We start from the raw sequence: 22,205 nt of genomic DNA, 5'->3' as shown, positions 1-22,205 counted from the left end.
CTTTTTCAAAAATCAAATCTTTTTCATTTTTTACTTAGTTATTTTCGAAAATTTTAAAAATATTTTTCAAAAATCTTTTTCTTATCTTTATCTCCTAATTTTCGAAAATAACACCATCAATTAATGTTTTGATTCAACAATTTCAAGTTTGTTACTTGCCTGTTAAGAAAGATTCAAACTTTGAGTTCTAGAATCATATCTTGTGATTTCTTGTGAATCAAGTCATTAATTGTGATTTTAAAAATCAAATCTTTTTCAAAACTAATTTCAATCATATCTTTTCAAAAATATCTCCTTATCTTATCTTTTTTCAAAAATTTGATTTTAAAATATCTTTTCTAACTTCTTATCTTCTTATCTTTTCAAAAATTGATTTTCAAAATTTGTTTCAACTAACTAACTAACTTTTTGTTTGTTTCTTATCTTTTTCAAAACTGCCTAACTAACTCTCTCTCTCTAATTTTCGAAAATATCCTCCCTCTTTTTCAAAATTTCTTTTTAATTAACTAATTATTTTAACTTTTGATTTTAAAATTTCAAAAATTACTAACCTTTTTCAAAAACTATTTTCGAAAACCACAAACTCTTTTTCAAAAATTATTTTCGAAAATTCACTTCCCCCTCTCATCTTCTTCTATTTGTTTATTTATTTACTAACATCTCTTCCTCACTCACCAAAAATCCGAACCCCCTCTCTCTATCTGAGTTCAGATTTTCTCTTCTTCTTTTTTTCTATTGACACAGGGACCTCTATACTGTGGTAAAAAGGATCCCTATTATTATTATTATTTTTCTGGCCCTCTTTTTCATATGAGCAGGAGCAAGGACAAGAACATTCTTGTTGAAGCAGATCCAGAACCTGAAAGGACTCTGAAAAGAAAACTAAGAGAAGCTAAATTACAACAATCCAGAGATAACGTTACAGAAATTTTCGAACAGGAAGAGGAGATGGCAGCCGAAAATAATAATAATGCAAGGAGAATGCTTGGTGACTTTACTGCACCTAATTCCAATTTACATGGAAGAAGCATCTCCATTCCTGCCATTGGAATGATGAGTATTTTGGTGAAAAATAAATTTTCCCCAAAACACACAAATCTAACCGGCATGTGTACCGGGTCGTATCAAGTAATAAAAACTCACGGGAGTGAGGTCGATCCCACAGGGATTGAAGGATTGAGCAATTTTAGCTTAGTGGTTAATTTAGTCAAGCGAATCAAGATTTGGTTGAGTGTTTTGTGATGTGCAGAAATTAAATTGCATGGAAGTAAAGAGAACAGGGAATTAAAGTGCTGAATCTTAAAGAACAAGAAATTAAATAGCAGAAACTTAGAATGCAAGAAATGTAAATAGCGGAATCTTAAAGTGCAAGAAATGTAAACGGCTAGAATTGTAAAGGGAATTGGGGATTGGATTTGCAGAATTTAAACAAGGAAAAGTTGAATTGCATTAAACAGAAGAGTAAAAGGGAATTGGGATTGAATCGGATCTGAAACAGAAAAGTAAATGAACATATAAAGCAGTAAACAGAGAATTGAAAATGGGAAATCAGATCTCAGGACCCAGAGACTAGAAAACCAAGTCTAGATCTCAATGCCTTCCTAGATCCAACAAGAAAAATTGAAAGGAAATTGTAAATTGCAAGGAAAGTAGATGAGAAGCAAGTAACAGAAACGGAAATTCAATTAAGCAGTAAATAAACAGAGAGATCCAAGGATGAGATTGAAACAGAATTTCTTCAATTCTCCAACCCAAGATCCAAGACAATTGTAATTGAAATTGAAAGCAATAAAACTAAGAGGAAGAGAAGTGAATTCTCCTTCCCCAAGACAAAGAAATTAAAGATCACTCAATATCAAAAGCTCTCCGAAAACTATTATGAAAATTCCCAAAAGAAAGCTCCCCGAAGAACTTGAATTCTATCCTACTTATACACTTTCTTCCAATGATCTTCAAGCCTTGAGTTGGGCCTTTGCTCTTGGTGGAATTGGGTTGAAAGAGGCCTTGGTTGATTGCTCTTGAAGTTTGGAGAAGAACCAAAGTGAACCAATTGAACCGGGTTTGAGTTTTGCAAAAGTTGGACCAAAAGTTTGAGCAAAAGTTAGGGGTCTAACTTTTGCTCCAACTTTTCATATCAGCTAGCACCACTTTGCTGATATGAACGTTGGTGCCAACGTTAGGGGGTCTAACTTTGGCCCTAACGTTGGCCTTGCCTTGAGTACTTGTGGCGCCAACGTTAGCCACCAAGTTAGGGGGCTAACGTTGGCGCAAACTTTTGCTCCTCCTGGTGATTTTCATGTGCCAACGTTAGCCTCAAAGTTAGGGGGCTAACGTTGGCGCAAACTTTTGGTGCCCAGGGAGGTTTTCTTCATGCCAACGTTAGCCTCAAAGTTAGGGGGCTAACGTTGGCGCAAACTTTTGGTGCCCAGGGGTGAATTTCATGTGCCAACGTTAGCCTCAAAGTTAGGGGGCTAACGTTGGCTCAAACTTTTGGTACCCAGGGAGTGATTTTCAAGTTCCAACATTAGCCTCCAAGTTAGGGGGCTAACGTTGGGGCTAACTTTTCAACCAAAAGTTTGTACAAAAGTTTGATGCTAACTTTAGGTCCAGCTTTTTGCTTCCTGGTTCAATTTCACTTATTCCATTGTCTTCTCTTCACTCCTAGTTATTCCTTCTTGCTTCAACCTTTCTCCAAGCTTTCTTCACCTATCATTAATCAACCAAACACATCAAAGCTATGCTTATAATCATGAGATATTCATTCTATCATAATATGCAACAATTATAGCATAAAACCTCATGAAATGGCATGAATTCATACATGGTTGATTCAATCAAGGGAAACATGAAAATCTACTCAATTAGCTTGCTTATGGTTCAAGAAAGTGCATAATTCTAATGAAAACAAAAGAAAAAGACTAGTTAAAATAGGCTAGGATGACTTGTCATCACAACACCAAACTTAAAGCTTGCTTGTCCCCAAGCAAGAAAAGATTTATTGAGAAGAAAGAATGAGATGGAAGAGGATGTTCATGCTAGCAGAGTATTATTGATAGTTCATGGGATTTTGTGTGGATGTGCAAATACTCACTTCTTATTGACTCCTAGGCCTAGAAAGTCTCCTTCAAGCTTCGAGTGACATACTGCTATGACCTCTCATTATTCCTTTATCCTTGGCTATTACTTTGTTCATAAGCTTTATTTGAGTGTCATGTGTAGCAAGTTCATTTTCTTTTCTTTATACTTGACACATTATTCACCATAGACACTTGGCTCACATTCCTTCTTAAAACATTGATGCCCAGCACCTCTTTGGGTTACTAAATGCCTTGTAGTTAGGTTGCTCTTGATAGTGGACTTTCAGCTGATGATCCCGGATTAGTTAACCCAAGTCACCGAGTGTTGAGGCACTCCTAAGAGCTTACTAATCCAAGCAGATCCTAGTACAAAGACATCACAGGCATATATTTTAAAGTTCAAGCTATTGGTGTCCAGCTTTGTTTCTTTTTGTTTCTTTTTGTTCTGCCACTTTTTGGCTATCTTTTTTCTTTCCTTCTTTTTGTTTTTCTTTCTAACCAAGGAATTTTTTTATTTAATTGAGATTCATAGACAGTAGGCCACTCTTTACTTAGAAGGAGATATCCTGGCTCTTTATTCACTAAAAGTGAGCTATTATACAATCACACACATACCACCACTTACTTTTATTCTACTTTTATCTAACAGAGACTATCTTGCTTCACATTCAAACTTTTTCTTTTATTGAATTGAAAGATGCAGGGGACAACACATGCTTCTTGTCAAGTGAAAATAAACACACAAGCACACACATAAACTAGCCTACTTATTTTAAAAGAAACAAACATAATGCAAAGACTTTTAATTAAAAAGAACTACTTAAAAATGCAAAGACAACTTAGAACAGATAGAATGCATGCTCTTTTTTTTTTTGTGATGAACAAGGAGCAAGTCCACCTTTCATTTGTCATGCCTTTTCTTTCTCCTTTCATACACTTGGCTGCTAGTGTTCCCACCATCCGTGTTTGGTGCCTGTTGACCTTGCTAAAAGCCAGCTTTATTCATAGCCTCCTCCACTCTATCTTCAAGTCTCATAGCTCTGCTTACTTCTACCTCACTTCTCTTTTTGAAGAATTCATCAAAAGTTGGGAAAGCCGGATCCATGTTGTGCAAATGTTCTCCAATATAGTTCAGTTTGATTTGGCTATTGATGTTGTAATCGGCTTGCACTTCATACCTTGCATCTTGGAGTGTTGTGAACTCTTTGAGAGCCCTCAAATTTTCAGCTTGCATTTGTTCCAACTTCCCAAAAGATTCATGAGATTGAAAGGCATGTTCCTCTTGCATCACAAGGAATCTTGACTCGAATTCACTTTATTTGTTCATTATTCTTAGCTCCCTTTCTTCTTGTGCTTGTTGGTTTTTCATGTACAGAGAATGGTATTCCTCTTGCCTTTCTTGGATTCTCGTGTACTGTTGAGACAATCTTCCTATTGCTTCTTGCCTTTGAGTCATATCCATATTGCCATGTGGGAAAAAGTGTGGCTGTTCCTCCTCCTCTTGTGGTTCTTCTTCTATGTGTGGCTCATCTTCTTCCATTGGTTCTTCTCTTTCCCTTCCTCCATGTGGTCTTCGGCCTTGATGTGCTTCAAGGGGCATCATCATTCGTTCAATGGTTATGGGCATGCCTTGGCTTAACCACATTGGATTTTTTTCTTCCATTGGAACTTTAGCCTTTGCACACAACCTCCAAATAGTACTCGGATAGTACAACCAAGATCCGGCCGAATTCTTCTCAGCCAGCTTTTGAATGTCTTTTGCAAGGATTTCATGAACTCTAATCTCTCCTCCCACAATGATGCAATGTAGCATCACGGCTCTCTCCCTGTTAACTTCTGAGGTGTTCACTGTGCCCAGAATTGATCTTTTCATTAACTCATACCATCCTTTTGCTTCCGGGGTGAGGTTACATCTCTTCAGGTACTTATATCTGTTCTTGTTATCTCCTTCCTACTCTGAGTTCTCCAAACAAATGTCTCTCGCAATCTCCTCATAATCCTGATCCTCATTCAATCTTTGTTGGTATCCCGGTTCATCAAAGCGGACTGACTTTAGTTTCAAGACTTTCTTGATTGCATCCGGGCTAAAGTCTACTTCCACCCCCCGCACATAGCTCTTGTACGTTGGGGGCTCACGCATGTCAAGCCTTGGGACATTTGCATAGAACTCTCTTATGATATTGGCATTGATTCGGGTGGCTGGTGATGCAAGTTCCTCCCACCTCCTCTTCTGAATTTTGTCCTTCATTTCTTGACATCCATCATCCGGCAACAAGAATGGAATTTCAGGATAGATTCTTTTCTCGTTCATCCATTGAATTTGCATTTGATGAAACCAAGACTTGAATCTCCGTTGGTCATATTCATGTGTGTCTTCCTCCACTATGGGATCTTTTCCTTTTCTTCGTTTGGTTCTTGAGGAGGAGGCCATGGTCACTTGGTTGGTTGAGAAGGAGTGTGAAGAATGTTGGAGAGTTTGATGTGTGTTTGGAGCAAAAAGAAATTGAGACCGGACTTGCTATGACAAGAAATGATGAAGAGAAGTTTAAGTCGTTGGAGTTTAAAGTAAGAGAAAGGTTGCACAAAGCTTGTTATGTTGAGGAGTGATTCGGTCATGTGCATGGCTTGAAGGTGGTATGCTTTTAAATGAGCAATGAAGGGTTGGGATGCAATTAGACTTATGGAGATCAAAGGTATGCATGTAAGGATGAATGAAGACAAAGTTTGCTCCTTCCCTTGCCTTTGCCGTGATCATTCTCAAGGAGTGGCAGATTTCTTTTTCGAGGCATGTGATGGGATTTTGTCTTCATGCTAAGCTTTCCTTTGTCTTGTCTTTTTCTTTGAAGATTCTTTGACCTCCTAGTCACCACAACAAGACAACATACATTAGTCTTATCCAACCGTAGCAAGAGTGTTCTTTTTATTAATACTGTGTGAACCATAAATTCTTATATCATTTGAACCGTGACACTCTCTCTTGAAGACACCAAACTTAATGTTTGGTCATATATAAAGAAAATAAGTATCTTCCTCCAATTAGTGAGATTCAATTGTTAAATGTTCATAAGAATTGTTTTCATCATACTTTCTTTTTCTCTTTTTTTTTTTTCATGAAGGATCAATTGTATCCCTAAATCGGTGCATCAAGGTTTGATGAACACCAAACTTGTTTCTTGTCAAAGGGTACATCACAATTAATGCCTTCATTACCGGAAAAGAATTTTTTCATTTATAAGATTTTGAAAAACAACAAATGTATGATTATTGATGCATGAGTTTCTACTTTTCATGAAGCTATGTGGACACCAAACTTAGTGTTTGGCCATATGCTTTGTCAAGATACTCCAAACATGCAAAATGGAATTACTTGTAACATTGGTTTAGTGTGCTTGAAGGCACACCAAACTTAGCATATGTTCCAAAATAGTGCATGCAGTCAATGGACATGTTTATGAAAAGAGAAAAGAATTCATGCTCAATTGATCATAACTTATTGAATTTAAAATGACATGAATCTTAAAGCATGGTTTGCCTCCCATGGAGTGCTCTTTTATTGTCATTAGCTTGACATTGAGGCTTTCTTTTATGGTGGTTGGTGCTTGTAGGGCCTCAATTTGTCTCCTCTGACCGTGATCCTCTTCTTTGTTCTCTGGTGTTCAATTTCAACATGCTCTAATGATAGTATGTTGCTGACAGTGTAGTAATCCTCGGTTTGTTGATTTGCCCCCAGCTGTTGATATATCAGTTGCACTTTGTCACCTTTGGAAAGCCCCTCTGTTGGAATCTTTCTGTTCTTCCAACCCCTTTTTGCTTTGTTTCTACGTTTCATCTTTCTTTTTGTTGTTCTTTCTTTTCTGGCCGTAGGTTTTCCTTGGGGACCTCTCTTCTCAGTGGCCAATACTCTAATATCCTCTTGGGCTTTTTCATCAGTCTGCACAATCCTTAGCATTGGGATGTTGCTGTGACTTTCCTGGTCATTTTTCATATAGTCTTTCTTCTCCTTGCTAAATTGTGCCTCTGGTAATACCTTCAGAGTGACACTCTGGTCATGCATCCTGAGAGTTAATTCCCCTTCCTCTACGTCAATGATAGCTCTAGCAGTGGCCAAGAATGGCCTTCCCAGTATAACAGAGTCACCATCATCATTGTTTGATTCTAGAACCACAAAATCAGCAGGGTATATAAAACTGTCCACCTTGACCAAAAGATTTTCAATTACACCCCTGGGGTATACCATTGACTTGTCTACCAGCTCTAGAGACATTTGTACTGGTTTGACCTCCTCTATATGCAGCTTTTTCACCAAGGAAGATGGTATTAAGTTAATACTTGCTCCGAGATCGCACGTTGCTTTAGTGATGGTCAATTCCCCAATGGTGCAAGGCAACAGGAAGCTCCCTGGGTCCTCAAGCTTGGGAGGAAGCCCCTTTTGAATCAAGGCCCTGCATTCCTCAGTAATCATTATGGTTTCTTTCTCATCCCAGCTTCTTTTCTTGTTGACAAGCTCCTTCAAGAATTTGGCATACAGAGGCATTTGCTCAAGTGCTTCAGCCAAGGGGATATTGATTTCCAGCTTCTTAAAAATCTCAAGGAATTTGTGAAAATGCTGGTCCTTAACCTCTTTGTTAAACCTCTGGGGATATGGCAGTGGAGGTGTGATGCTCTTTCCTATTTGCTGCTGTCCCTGAGCTACTTCCTTTGAGCTATGTGGCTGGTTGTCCTTCTCTTTAGGTTTCTCAGTGCTTTTGTTTGGCATCACAACTTACTCCTTAGCCTCATCTGCCTTTGTTTGATTCTCATCCTCCGTTGGTTCTTTGATGTTCTCTGCTTGCTTCCTTGTAGTGTCATTGTTGCTTATCAATGTTCTCCCACTCCTTAATTGTATTACCTTGCATTCTTCCTTGGGATTTAGAATTGTGTCACTGGGCAGTGAGTTTGAAGGTCTCTCAACAGATACTTGCTTGGAGAGTTTCCCCATCTGTCTCTCTAGGCTTTTCAGGGAGGCTTCCTGATTCTTGGTTACCATTTCCTGGTGTTTCAACATTTTGTCTATCATGGCCTCCAAGTGAGTGATTCTTTGGGCTTCAGGTGATACTTGAGGTGGGTTATGAGATGTGGGTGGTGGATGGTAGGCATTTTGGTTGGTGGGTTGGTTATTAGATTGGTATTGGTTGAGGTTGGGGTAGTTGTTTTGAGGTTTTCTGTAGGGGTTTTGGTTAGTCTGCTGCTGGTTGTGATTTTGGTTGCTTCTTGGGTTGTGTTGGTTTGAGTTCCTCTGCCATGGTTGTTGGTTTTGGGTATGGTTATCTCCCCATCTGAGATTTGGGTGGTTCTTCCAGGATGGATTGTATGTATCACCATACACTTCATTTGGTCCTTGGTTGTGCATATACTGTACTTGCTCTTGTTGTTGTTCTTCTTGAGTTTCTTCACTCTGTCCCCATGTGGTTGATGGTTGGCTAGTGTTAACTGCTGCAACTTGGAGACTATCAATCCTCTTGGCCATTTGCTCAAATTGTTGTTGAATTTGCTGCTGCATCATCTTGTTTTGAGCTAGGATTGAATCCACTCCTTCTAGCTCCATTACTCCTCTCCTTTGTGATGGTTGGCGGCCTCTTTGATGAGCAAAGAAATATTGGTTGTTGGACACCATATCAATGAGTTCTTGAGCCTCTTCTGCAGTTTTCATGAGTTGCAAGGAACCTCCAGCTGAATGATCCAAAGCATCCTGGGATTTCAGTGTTAAGCCTTCATAGAAGTTTTGAAGCTTCTCCCACTCATTAAACATGGCAGGGGGACATTTCCTTATCAGAGCCTTGTACCTCTCCCATGCCTCATAGATGGGTTCAGCCTCCATTTGTGTAAATGTTTGAACCTCAGCCTTTAACCTTATAATCCTCTGAGGTGGATAAAATTTTGCAAGGAACTTAGTTACCAAATCATCCCAGTTGTTAATGCTGTCCCTTGGAAACGATTCCAACCATTGAGTGGCCTTGTCCCTGAGAGAAAATGGGAATAGCATCAGTTTATAACTGTCAGAGGGCACTCCATTAGTTTTGACAGTGTTGCATATCCTCAAGAAAGTGGATAAATGTTGGTGTGGGTCCTCAAGTGGTCCTCCACCAAAAGAGCAATTGTTCTGAACCAAAGTGATGAGTTGTGGCTTGAGTTCAAAATTATTAGCATTGACATTTGGAGCCAATATGCTGCTCCCACAATGTCTAGGATTTGCAAAGGTATAGGAAGCCAAAACTCTCCTCTGGGGTGGGTTGCCATTGTTGTTGTCTTCTCCACATGGTGGATTGGTTAAATGTTCCTCCATCTCTTGGAATTCTTCGTCTGATTCCTCTTCTCCAACAATATTTTTCCCTCTTTCAGCTTTTCTTAACCTCCTGAGAGTTCTTTCGTCTTGTTCATGAAAATTGGGTATGGTTCTTCTTGTACCTGACATACAAGCAGAGCATGAGAAATGCACAAAACCAGTGACACTTCAATTTACTGCTATATTGAAGTGTTAGTTAGTTTAAGCAAAAAATCAAACAGTTAGTGGGTTAATCAAAATTAAAGAAAAAGTGCTTGATCTAGATCACCACCTCACTTGATCATTGTCAATCTAATCAATCCCCGGCAACGGCGCCAAAAACTTGATGAGTATTTTGGTGAAAAATAAATTTTCCCCAAAACACACAAATCTAACCGGCAAGTGTACCGGGTCGTATCAAGTAATAAAAACTCACGGGAGTGAGGTCGATCCCACAGGGATTGAAGGATTGAGCAATTTTAGCTTAGTGGTTAATTTAGTCAAGCGAATCAAGATTTGGTTGAGTGTTTTGTGATGTGCAGAAATTAAATTGCATGGAAGTAAAGAGAACAGGGAATTAAAGTGCTGAATCTTAAAGAACAAGAAATTAAATAGCAGAAACTTAGAATGCAAGAAATGTAAATAGCGGAATCTTAAAGTGCAAGAAATGTAAACGGCTGGAATTGTAAAGGGAATTGGGGATTGGATTTGCAGAATTTAAACAAGGAAAAGTTGAATTGCATTAAACAGAAGAGTAAAAGGGAATTGGGATTGAATCGGATCTGAAACAGAAAAGTAAATGAACATATAAAGCAGTAAACAGAGAATTGAAAATGGGAAATCAGATCTCAGGACCCAGAGACTAGAAAACCAAGTCTAGATCTCAATGCCTTCCTAGATCCAACAAGAACAATTGAAAGGAAATTGTAAATTGCAAGGAAAGTAGATGAGAAGCAAGTAACAGAAACGGAAATTCAATTAAGCAGTAAATAAACAGAGAGATCCAAGGATGAGATTGAAATAGAATTTCTTCAATTCTCCAACCCAAGATCCAAGACAATTGTAATTGAAATTGAAAGCAATAAAACTAAGAGGAAGAGAAGTGAATTCTCCTTCCCCAAGACAAAGAAATTAAAGATCACTCAATATCAAAAGCTCTCCGAAAACTATTATGAAAATTCCCAAATGAAAGCTCCCCGAAGAACTTGAATTCTATCCTACATATACACATTCTTCCAATGATCTTCAAGCCTTGAGTTGGGCCTTTGCTCTTGGTGGAATTGGGTTGAAAGAGGCCTTGGTTGATTGCTCTTGAAGTTTGGAGAAGAACCAAAGTGAACCAATTGAACCGGGTTTGAGTTTTGCAAAAGTTGGACCAAAAGTTTGAGCAAAAGTTAGGGGTCTAACTTTTGCTCCAACTTTTCATATCAGCTAGCACCACTTTGCTGATATGAACGTTGGTGCCAACGTTAGGGGTCTAACTTTGGCCCTAACGTTGGCCTTGCCTTGAGTACTTGTGGCGCCAACGTTAGCCACCAAGTTAGGGGGCTAACGTTGGCGCAAAGTTTTGCTCCTCCTTGTGATTTTCATGTGCCAACGTTAGCCTCAAAGATAGGGGGCTAACGTTGGCGCAAACTTTTGGTGCCCAGGGAGGTTTTCTTCGTGCCAACGTTAGCCTCAAAGTTAGGGGGCTAACGTTGGCGCAAACTTTTGGTGCCCAGGGGTGAATTTCATGTGCCAACGTTAGCCTCAAAGTTAGGGGGCTAACGTTGGCTCAAACTTTTGGTACCCAGGGAGTGATTTTCAAGTTCCAACGTTAGCCTGCAAGTTAGGGGGCTAACGTTGGGGCTAACTTTTCAACCAAAAGTTTGTGCAAAAGTTTGATGCTAACTTTAGGTCCAGCTTTTTGCTTCCTGGTTCAATTTCACTTATTCCATTGTCTTCTCTACACTCCTAGTTATTCCTTCTTGCTTCAACCTTTCTCCAAGCTTTCTTCACCTATCATTAATCAACCAAACACATCAAAGCTATGCTCATAATCATGAGATATTCATTCTATCATAATATGCAACAATTATAGCATAAAACCTCATGAAATGGCATGAATTCATACATGGTTGATTCAATCAAGGGAAACATGAAAATCTACTCAATTAGCTTGCTTATGGTTCAAGAAAGTGAATAATTCTAATGAAAACAAAAGAAAAAGACTAGTTAAAATAGGCTAGGATGACTTGTCATCATGGAGCAAACAATTTTGAGCTGAAACCTCAATTAGTTTCTCTGATGCAGCAGAACTGCATGTTTCATGGACTTCCATCTGAAGATCCTTTTCAGTTCTTAATTGAATTCTTGCAGATATGTGATACTGTTAAGACTAATGGAGTAGATCCTGAAGTCTACAGGCTCATGCTTTTCCCTTTTGCTGTAAGAGACAGAGCTAGAGTATGGTTGGACTCTCAACCTAAGGATAGCCTAAACTCTTGGGATAAGCTGGTCAAGGCTTTCTTAGCCAAGTTTTTTCCTCCTCAAAAGCTGAGTAAGCTTAGAGTGGATGTTCAGACCTTCAGACAGAAAGAAGGTGAATCCCTCTATGAAGCTTGTGAGAGATACAAAGGACTGACCAAAAAGTGTCCTTCTGACATGCTTTCAGAATGGACCATCCTGGATATATTCTATGATGGTCTGTCTGAACTAGCTAAGATGCCATTGGATACTTCTGCAGGTGGATCCATTCACCTAAACAAAATACCTGCAGAAGCTCAAGAGCTCATTGACATGGTTGCTAATAACCAGTTCATGTACACTTCTGAGAGGAATCCTGTGAGTAATGGGACGCTTATGAAGAAGGGAGTTCTTGAAATTGATACTCTGAATGCCATATTGGCTCAGAACAAAATATTGACTCAGCAAGTCAATATGATTTCTCAGATTCTGAATGGAATGCAAGCTGCATCCAACAGTACTCAAGAGGCATCTTCTGAAGAAGAAGCTTATGATCCTGAAAACCCTGCAATAGCAGAGGTAAATTATATGGGTGAACCTTATGGAAACACCTATAACCCATCATGGAAAAATCATCCAAATTTCTCATGGAAGGATCAAAAGCCTCAACAAGGCGTTAATAATGGTGGAAGAAATAGGTTTAACAATAGTAAACCTTTTCCATCATCCACTCAGCAACAGACAGAGAACTCTGAACAAAATACCCCTAATTTAGCAAACTTAGTCTCTGATCTATCTAATGCCACTATGAGTTTCATGAATGAAACAAAGTCATCCATTAGAAATTTGGAGGCACAAGTGGGCCAGCTGAGTAAAAGGATCACTGAAATCCCTCCTAGTACTCTCCCAAGCAATACAGAAGAAAATCCAAAAGGAGAGTGCAAGGCCATTGAATTAATCACCATGGCCGAACCTGTGAAGGAAGGAGAGGACGTGAATCCCAAGGAGGAAGACCTCCTGGGACGTCCAGTGATCAATAAGGAGCTTCCCTTTGAGGAACCAAAGGAATCTGAGACTCATCTAGAGACCATAGAGATTCCATTAAACCTCCTTATGCCATTCATGAGCTCTGATGAGTATTCCTCTTCTGAAGAGAATGAGGATGTTACTGAAGAGCAAGCTGTCAAGTTTCTTGGTGCAATCATGAAGCTGAATGCCAAATTATTTGGTATTGAAACTTGGGAAGATGAACCTCCCTTGTTCACCAATGAACTAAGTGATCTGGATCAACTGAGATTACCTCAGAAGAAACAGGACCCTGGAAAGTTCTTAATACCTTGTACCATAGGCACCATGACCTTTGAGAAGGCTCTGTGTGACCTTGGTTCAGGAATAAACCTCATGCCCCTCTCTGTAATAGAGAAACTGGGAATCTATGGGGTGCAAACCACTAAAATCTCATTAGAGATGGCAGACAATTCAAGAAAACAGGCTTATGGACAAGTAGAGGACATGTTAGTAAAGGTTGAAGGCCTTTACATCCCTGCTGATTTTATAGTCCTAGATACTGGGAAGGATGAGGATGAATTCATCATCCTTGGAAGTCCCTTCCTAGCCACAGCAAGAGCTGTGATTGATGTGGACAGAGGAGAATTGATCCTTCAATTAAATGAGGACAACCTTTTAAAACTCAAGGATCTCTCTCTGTACCCATGGAGAGGAAGCACAGTAAGCTTCTCTCATTGCAGAGTCAATCAGAGCCCCCACAGTCAAACTCTAAGTTTGGTGTTGGGAGGCCACAACCAAACTCTAAGTTTGGTGTTGAACTCCCATATCCAAACTCTAAGTTTGGTGTTGGGAAGTCTCAACAATGCTCTGAACATCTGTGAGGCTCCATGAGAGCCCACTATCAAGCTATTGACAATTAAAGAAGCGCTTGTTGGGAGGCAACCTAATTTTTATTTATCTAATTTCTATTTTTCTTGTTCTTTCATGTTTTATTAGGTTCATGATCATGTGGGTCACAAAATAAATATAAAAATTGAAAACAGAATCAAAAACAGTAGAAGAAAAATCACACCCTGGAGGAGGATCTCACTGGCGTTTAAACGCCAGTAAGAAGCAGCTGGCTGGCGTTCAACGCCAGAACAGAGCATGGTTCTAGCGCTGAACGCCCAAAATGGGCAGCATCTGGGCGTTTGAATGCCAGAATTGCACCCTGGAGAAGAGCTGGCGCTGAACGCCCAGAACAAGCATGGTTCTGGCGTTCAACGCCAGAAATGGGCAACAAATGGGCGTTCAACGCGCAGAACAAGCACCAATCTGGCGCTGAACGCCTAGAGTTGTGTGCAAGGGAATTTCGCATGCCCAATTTGGTGCAAGGTTGTAAATCCCTGAACACCTGAGGATCTGTGGACCCTACAGGATCACCTCAGGATCTGTGGACCCCACAGGATCCCCACCTACCTCCACTCACTTTTTCTCACCCCTCTTTCACACAATCCTATAAACACTCTTCCCCAAAACTCTTCACCAATCACCTCAATCTCTCTTCCCTATCACCACTTCACCACTCACATCCATCTACTCTTCCCCATAAACCTACCTCATAAACTCCACCTACCTTCAAATTCAAAATCAATTTCCCATCCAAAACCCACCCTTATGGCCGAATCTTACCCCCCCTCCCTTCCCTATATATAGCCCTCCATTCTTCCTCATTTTCACACAACACAACCCTCTCTTCTCTTCTTGTCCGAATAGACCACCCCCCTCTCCTCCATATTTTCTTCTTCTTCTTCATCTATTATTTCTTCTCTTGCTCGAGGGCGAGCAACATTCTAAGTTTGGTGTGGTAAAAGCATAAGCTTTTTGTTTTTCCATTACCATTGATGCCACCTAAGACCGGAGAATCCTCTAGAAAAGGGAAAGGAAAGACAAAAGCTTCCACCTCCGAGTCATGGGAGATGGAAAGATTCATCTCCAAAGCTCATCAAGACCACTTCTATGATGTTGTGTAAAGAAGAAGGTGATCCCTGAGGTCCCTTTCAAGCTCAAGAAGAATGAGTATCCGGAGATCCGACATGAAATCCAAAGAAGAGGTTGGGAAGTTCTAACAAAACCCATCCAAGAAGTCGGCATCCTAATGGTTCAAGAGTTCTATGCCAATGCATGGATCACTAGGAAACATGATCAAAGTAAGAACCTAGACCCAAAGAATTATCTCACCATGGTTCGGGGGAAATACTTAGATTTTAGTCCGGAAAATCTGAGGTTGGCATTTAACTTGCCTATGATGCAAGGAGATGCACGCCCCTACACTAAAAGGGTCAACTTTAATCAAAAGTTGGACCAAGTCCTCATGGACATATGTGTGGAAGGAGCTCAATGGAAGATTGACTCCAAAGGCAAGCCGGTTCAACTAAGAAGACTGGACCTCAAATTTGTAGCTAGAGGATGGTTAGAGTTCATACAACGCTCTATCATCCCCACTAGCAACCGATCCGAAGTTACTGTGGATCGGGCCATCATGATTCATAGCATCATGATTAGAGAGGAAGTAGAAGTTCATGAAGTCATCTCCCTTGAACTCTACAAAATAGCCGAAAAGTCCTCCCCCATGGCAAGGCTAGCTTTTCCTCATCTTATTTGCCATCTCTGTTACTCAGCTGGGGCTTTCATAGAAGGAGACATTCCCATTGAGGAAGAGAAGCCCATCACTAAGAAAAGGATAGAGCAAGCAAGAGAGCCCATTCATGGAGCTCAAGAGGCGCATGAAGCTCATCACCATGAGATCCCGGAGATGCCTCCAATGCATTTTCCTCCACAAAACTATTGGGAGCAAATCAACACCTCCCTAGGAGAATTAAGTTCCAACATGGGACAACTAAGGGTGGAACATCAAGAGCACTCCATCATCCTTCATGAAATTAGAGAAGATCAAAAAGCAATGAGGGAGGAGCAACAAAGACAAGGAAGAGACATAGAAGAGCTCAAGGACATCATTGGTTCCTCAAGAAGGAAACGCCACCATCACTAAGGTGGACTCATTCCTTGTTCTTACACTCTCTGTTTTTTGTTTTCTATGTTAAGTGCTTATCTATGTTTGTGTCTTATTACATGATCATTAGTAGTTAGTAACTATGTCTTAAAGTTATGAATGTCCTATGAATCCATCACCTGTCTTAAATGAAAACTGTTTTAGTTCAAAAGAACAAGAAGTACATGAGTTTCGAACTTATCCTTGAACTTAGTTTAATTATATTGATGTGGTGACAATGCTTCTTGTTTTCTGAATGTATGCTTGAACAGTGCATATGTCTTTTGAAGTTGTTGTTTAAGAATGTTAAATATGTTGGCTCTTGAAAGAATGATGACAAGGAGACATGTTATTTGATAATCTGAAAAATCATGAAAATGATTCTTGAAGCAAGAAAAAGCAGCAAAGAACAAAGCTTGCAAAAGAAAAAAAATAGGCGAAAGAAAAAAAAATAGAAAGAAAAAGAAAAAGCAAGCAGAAAAAGCCAAAAGCTCTTAAAACCAAGAGGCAAGAGCAAAAAGCCAATAACCCTTAAAACCAAAAGGCAAGGGCAAATAAAAAGGATCCCAAGGCTTTGAGCATCAGTGGATAGGAGGGCCTAAAGGAATAAAATCCTGGTCTAAGCGGCTAAACCAAGCTGTCCCTAACCATGTGCTTGTGGCGTGAAGGTGTCAAGTGAAAACTTGAGACTGAGAGGTTAAAGTCAAGGTCCAAAGAAAAAAATGAGTGTGCTTAAGAACCCTGGACACCTCTAATTGGGGACTTTAGCAAAGCTGAGTCACAATCTGAAAAGGTTCACCCAATCATGTGTCTGTGGCATTTATGTATCCGGTGGTAATACTGGAAAACAAAGTGCTTAGGGCCACGGCCAAGACTCATAAAATAGCTGTGTTCAAGAATCATCATACTGAACTAGGAGAATCAATAACACTATCTGAACTCTGAGTTCCTATAGAAGCCAATCATTCTGAACTTCAATGGATAAAGTGAGATGCCAAAACTATTCAAGAGGCAAAAAGCTACAAGTCCCGCTCATCTTATTAGAGCTATGTTTCATTGATAGTTTGGAATTTATAGTATATTCTCTTCTTTTTATCCTATTTGATTTTCAGTTCCTTGGGGACAAGCAACAATTTAAGTTTGGTGTTGTGATGAGCGGATAATTTATACGCTTTTTGGCATTGTTTTTAGTATGTTTTTAGTAGAATCTAGTTACTTTTAGGGATGTTTTCATTAGTTTTTATGTTAAATTCACATTTCTGGACTTTACTATGAGTTTGTATGTTTTTTTGTGATTTCAGGTATTTTCTGGCTGAAATTGAGGGACTTGAGCAAAAATCATATTCAGAGGTTGAAGAAGGACTGCTGATGCTGTTGGATTCTGACCTCCCTGCATTAAAAGTGGATTTTCTGGAGCTACAGAACTAAAAATGGTGCGCTTCCAATTGCGTTGGAAGGTAGACATCCAGGGCTTTGCAGAAATGTATAATAGTCCATACTTTGAACGAGTTTAGATGACGTAAAAGGGCGTTGAACGCCAGTTCTACGCTGCTGTCTGGAGTTAAACGCCAGAAACAAGTCACAAACCAGAGTTGAACGCCAGAAATACGTTACAACCTGGCGTTCAACTCCAGAAAGAGCCTCTGCACATGTAACACTCAAGCTCAGCCCAAGCACACACCAAGTGGGCCCCAGAAGTGGATTTATGCATCATTTACTTACTTCTGTAAACCCTAGTAGCTAGTTTATTATAAATAGGACTTTTTACTATTGTATTAGACATATTTGGATCATCTTTTGATCTTTGGATCATCTTTGGATGCCTAGTTCTTAGATCATGGGGGCTGGCCATTCGGCCATGCCTGGACCTTTCACTTATGTATTTTCAACGGTAGAGTTTCTGCACTCCATAGATTAAGGTGTGGAGCTCTGCTGTTCCTCAAAGATTAATGCAAAGTACTACTGTTTTTCTATTCAATTCAACTTATTCCGCTTCTAAGATATTCATTCGCACTTCAACCTGAATGTGATGAACGTGACAATCATCATCATTCCTTATGAACGCGTGCCTGACAACCACTTCCGTTCTACCTTAGATTGAATGAGTATCTCTTAGATCTCTTAATCAGAATCTTCGTGGTGTAAGCTAGATTGATGGTGGAATTCATGAGAGTCCGGAAAGTCTAAACCTTGTCTGTGGTATTCCGAGTAGGACTCCGGGATTGAATGACTGTGACGAGCTTCAAACTCGCGAGTACTGGGCGTAGTGACAGACGCAAAAGGAGGGTGAATCCTATTCCAGTATGATCGAGAACCTCAGATAATTAGCCGTGTTGTGACAGAGCATTTGGACCATTTTCACAAGAGGATAGCATGCAGCCATTGGCAAGGGTGACGCCTCCAGACGATTAGCCATGCAGTGATATCGCATCGGACGATTTTCCAGAGAGGATCAAAAGTAGCCATTGACAACGGTGATGTCCTTACATAAAGCCAGCCATAGAAAGGAGTAAGACTGATTGGATGAAGACAGCAGGAACGCAGAGGTTTAGATGGACGAAAGCATCTCCATGCATTTATCTAAAATTCTCACCAAGGATTTACATAAGTATTTCTATCGCTATTTTATTATTAATATTCGAAAACTCCATAACCATTCTATATCCACCTAACTGAGATTTACAAGATGACCATAGCTTGCTTCATACCAAAAATCTCCGTAGGATCGACCCTTACTCGCATAAGGTTTATTACTTGGACGACCCAGTGCACTTGCTGGTTAGTTGTGCGAAGTTGTGATAAAAAGTTGAGATTACAATTGAGCGTACCATGTTGATGGCGCCATTGATGATCACAATTTCGTGCACCAGCTGTCACTGCATGGCTAATCATCTGTCGGTTCTCGATCATACTGGAATAGGATTTACTATCCTTTTGCGTCTGTCACTACGCCCAGCACTCGCGAGTTTGAAGCTCGTCACAGCCATCCCTTCCCAGATCCTACTCGGAATACCACAGACAAGGTTTAGACTTTCCGGATCTCAGGAATGGCCATCCATGGGTTCTAACTTATACCACGAAGACGCTAATAACTCGGACTCGGTCCCCTGTATTAGATATCCAAGAGATATCCATTCAGTCTAAGGTAGAACGGAAGTGGTTGTCAGGCACGCGTTCATAAGTTGAGAATGATGATGACTGTCACGATCATCACATCCATCATATTGAAGTGCGAATGAATATCTTAGAAGCGGAATAAGTTGAATTGAATAGAAAAATAGTAGTACTTTGCATTAATCCTTGAGGAACAGCAGAGCTCCACACCTTAATATATGGTGTGTAGAAACTCTACCGTTGAAAATACATAAGTGATGAAGGTTCAGGCATGGCCGAATGGCCAGCCCCCAAAACATTATCAAAGGACCAAAAGATAATCCAAAGATGATCCAAAAGATGTAAATACAATAGTAAACACCTATTTATACTAAACTAGTTACTATGGTTTACAGAAATGAGTAAATGATGCATAAATCCACTTCCAGGGCCCACTTTGTGTGTGCTTGGGCTGAGCTTGAAGTTTACACGTGGAGAGGTCATTCTTGAAGTTGAACGCCAGTTTGTAACGTGTTTCTAGCGTTGAACTCCACTTTGCAACTTGTTTCTGGCGCTGAACGCCAGACTGCAACATGGAACTGGCGTTCAACGCCAGTTTGCGTCGTCTAAACTCGGAAAAAGTATGGACTATTTTTTATTTCTGGAATGCCCTGGATGTCTACTTTCCAACGCAATTGAAAGCGCGCCATTTGGAGTTTTTTAACTCCAGAAAATCCACTTTGAGTGCAGGGAGGTCAGAATCCAACAGCATCTGCAGTCCTTCTTCAACCTCTGAATCTGATTTTTGCTCAGGTCCCTCAATTTCAGCCAGAAAATACCTGAAATCACAAAAAAACACACAAACTCATATTAAAGTCTAGAAATGTGATTTTTAATTAAAAAATAATAAAAATATACTAAAAACTAACTAAATCATACTAAAAACTATGTAAAAACAATGCCAAAAAGCGTATAAATTATCTGCTCATCAACTAGGACTTGAGGATCAATCTAATTAGTCCACTTGACTTTACTAAGTGGGATTAAAATCCAATTCGCATCACACCTGATAAGGATAACTAGGATAGGAATTCCAAATTCTCATACCTTGCTAAGAGTTTATTTTACAGCTGTTTATTTATTTCAATTGTCATTTAAATTACTTGTTCCTTACTTTCAAAACCCCAATTTACAAAACTCATAACCAATAATAAGAACATACTTCCCTGCAGTTCCTTCAGAAGACGACCCGCGGTTTAAATATTTCGGTTATCAATTTTAAAGGGGTTTGTTACTTGTGACAACCAAAACGTTTGTAAGAAAGGACTTTTGTTGGTTTAGAAGCTATACCTGCAACGAAGATTTATCTTCAAATTTCTAGACCACGCAAAAGTTCTCTCTTTAAAGCCTTACGTAAAAATCTTTACTCTAAGGAGTATGATCTCCATAGAGAATGGTATTTACGTACATATACAGCTTCCCAAATATTACAATTTTCTCAATGAAGTAAAAATTCATATTCCTTTCTTTGAATGGTTTCATGCTTATTCCATCAAAAACAATATCAATTTTTCTTTTAAAAATAAAAAACTTTTTTAATCAGCAAATGTTATTTCAACCTGGAAAGTTAAAGAAGGAAATTTAATCAGATATGAGTTTCCTCCAAAAGCTTCTTTTGTTATTCCAAATACGGAAGGACGTAGCCCGGTTATGGCCTCTCCATTTAAAACAAAATATGTAAATGAAGCTGTCACCCTAAAAGATATTAAAAATCTCATTGAACAGTCAAATTATACTAATAGGTTTTTACAATGTCTGGGTGACAACCTTTCATCTTCAGGATCCCTTTTGTCTTTGAAAAATGCTCCTAAAGCCTCTACTTCCAAAACTATTGAAAAAACACTTTTTAAACCTTTCAAAATGAGTAGTAAGGCTAAGAAAAGTCTTAAAACTTCTATTTTGAAACAAGAATCTGGTGATTCAGAAGTCATACAAAAGATTGACCAACTTTTAAATCGTCTTACTACTGTCCCTGAAACTCCTACAAACTCTGGTGAATCTATTTCTCGTATTCAAACTCGCTCATCCGAAGCCATTAATGCCCTTGGCCATGATTCCAATGATTCTTCCTCAGATCTAAGTGATGATTCTGGCAAATCATCTCTCAAAGTCAGCCCAATTATGACCAATTCTATAACCAAGTGGAAGGGTTTAACCAAACCCCCTGCGTATGGTTATAATCGCATATCCACACCAGATCTAGCTCTCGAGGAAAGAGAACTAGGTTTTGTCACCTTCAATGCCAACAATGTCTATGAATGGAACATAGATGGTAAAACTGAATACAACATCATGAGCATGCTTCAGCATATGATCATGGTAGGCACAACCTATTAAGCTGCTCATGAAACCTCTGAGGAAGCAATAGCCAATGTTATTGTTTCTGGATTCTCAGGTCAACTCAAAGTTTGGTGGGATAACTACCTTTCTGATGACTAAAAATAATCAATCTTTTCTGCCATAAAGGTTAATGATCAAAACGAACCCATCCTAGGTGATGACGGGGAGCCTATCCCTGATGCTGTTAACACCTTAATCTTTACAACAGCAAGCCATTACATCGGTGACCCATCTCTTTGGAAAGATTATTCTGCCGAATTACTTTCCAATCTCAGATGCAAAATTTTGTTTGACCTCAGATGGTACAAAGATACCTTTCTTACTAGGGTCTATACCAGAGAGGATAGTCAACAACCTTTCTGGAAGGAAAAATTACTAGCCGGACTTTCCAAATCCCTGGCAGATAAAGTAAGGGACAAATTTTGTAGCTTAACACTAGATGGGATAATTCCCTATGATGCGTTAAGTTATGGCCAAATTATCTCTTTCATCCAAAAAGTTTCTGTAAAGATCTGTCAAGATGATAAGATCCAACAGCAACTTGCTCGTGAGAAAAAACAAAACCGTATCGATTTGGGAACTTTCTGTGAACAATTTGGTCTTCCTGCTTGTCATCCTAGGAAATCTAAAAGATCATCCAATCAAAAAGTTTTTAAACCTTATCCTGAAAAGAATTTCAGAAGACCAAGAAAAAGTTTTCAAAAAACCAAGAATGAAAAAAGTTTCCAAAAGAATTTCCAAAACTATCCCCAGAAAAACCCCATTATTTGATATACATGTAAAAAACCAGGACATGTTAGCAAATACTGTAGGTTAAAAGGAAAGATTAATAATCTGAACCTTGATCCCC

General features: G+C 39.4%; 1 non-coding gene across 1 annotated transcript; it reads right to left on the bottom strand.

Moving 5' to 3' along the window:
- Positions 1-11,919: 11,919 nt before the first annotated feature.
- On the bottom strand, positions 11,920-12,027 carry LOC148561771 (small nucleolar RNA R71). The gene has a single exon (XR_015887085.1). It is a non-coding gene; the product is annotated as a small nucleolar RNA R71 (small nucleolar RNA).
- Between the last annotated feature and the right edge of the window lie 10,178 nt (positions 12,028-22,205).

Source organism: Arachis ipaensis, chromosome B6 (assembly GCF_059453495.1).
Source record: "Arachis ipaensis isolate K30076 ecotype BB chromosome B6, ASM5945349v1, whole genome shotgun sequence".
Lineage (NCBI taxonomy): Eukaryota > Viridiplantae > Streptophyta > Magnoliopsida > Fabales > Fabaceae > Arachis > Arachis ipaensis.
Note: the sequence above shows the minus strand (reverse complement) of the source record. Positions and strands in the feature narration are given on the sequence as shown.